Consider the following 1510-nt stretch of genomic DNA (forward strand, 5'->3'; position numbering starts at 1 on the left):
AGAATTATTATTAATTGCAGAAACATAAGCTACATTAGCAGTGCTAAGATTATCTAATTTCTGGCAGATAGAGGTTAATTGGGCTTGCAAGAAGGATACAGAGTCAACACTATGCTTCCCCTTGTTAGCAAAGCCTCTAGGATTCCCACATTGGGAATTATGTATCGCCATATCTTCAATAACTTGACCTGCATCATCAACATTAAGATTCATAAACCTCCTACTAGCTGTAGAGTCTAAGATTACTCAAGATGAATTTCCAATGCCATTGTAAAAGGCTTGGATTAACTTCCATTGTGCCAAATTATGGTGGGGACATTCTCTTTGTAGGTCTTTGAACCTTTCCCAAGCCTCATATAAAGTTTCATCGGCTTCATGGGCAAAGTTCTGAATTGCACTCCGTAGTACAGTTGTTCTCTCTACAGGATAATATTTGTTATAAAAATTTAAAACAATAGTCTCCCAGTCAGTTATACCAAGTACAGTTCTATTTAATCCATTAAACCATAATTTGGCTTTTCCAGTCAAAGAGAAAGGAAAAAGAATCTCCCTGATTTTGTCTTGAGTGACCCCAGCTTGCCTATGGTATTACAATACTGACAATAGTCTACAATATGAAGATTTGGGTCTTCACCCTTAGTTCCACTAAATTGCTTCCTTTCTATCATCGTTATAAATTGGGGTTTAATCTCAAACTGTACCCCATCAAGAGCTGGAGTGGGAGTAAGATGTGGAAAATATGTAAGCTTTGGTTGTGAGTAATCACTAAGCTTCTTTGAAGCCGTCATCTCTGATTCTGGATCTGATGATACCTCTTAATCGCTAGAATCAGTTGGAGGATCTCGGTGATTATTATTATCACCAGAATCCACCAGAATTTGCTTGTAAAGATTCTTCTGTCTATGGAAGGATCGTTCGATCTCAGGATTGAATGGGATGTAACCTAATCTAGAACACCTGGGCATAAACAAAGAACTAAAAGCAAATATGAGACTTGCCTCAAAGAACTAATATTCTCTAAGACAAAAAAAAAAAAAAAAAAAAAAAAAAAAAAAAAAAAAACAACCTAGACTACAAAAGTAATCAGAAATAAAAATAAAACCATTTAGACAAGCATGTTGATATTATCTAATTATATTTTATCTAATTATATTTTATTGAATGTTCATATTTTATAAACGGTCATGAATAATATATGATATTATCTAATTATGATTAAAATATGAGATATTTTAGGAAATGCGTTGACTTTATTATGAACATTCGATGTTGTAGTTTAGACAAGCATGTTGAGTGATTTATTATATGACACTTTTATAATATATGATATTATGTTGCTGTATATAGACTAGTGTGGACCATAGATTCTTAAATACGATATGCGCATTGTAAAGTATTTTTGTAATCTAAATACGGTCTGCGTACCGTTAAGTATTTTTGTAACTTTTATTTCAAGTAAATAGAATAGTTATTCAAATAGTGTTAGTTCAAAGAAGCCCATGAAGTGAAG

This window comes from Chenopodium quinoa, unplaced genomic scaffold, assembly GCF_001683475.1.
Source record: "Chenopodium quinoa cultivar QQ74 unplaced genomic scaffold, ASM168347v1, whole genome shotgun sequence".
NCBI classification, from domain to species: domain Eukaryota; kingdom Viridiplantae; phylum Streptophyta; class Magnoliopsida; order Caryophyllales; family Amaranthaceae; genus Chenopodium; species Chenopodium quinoa.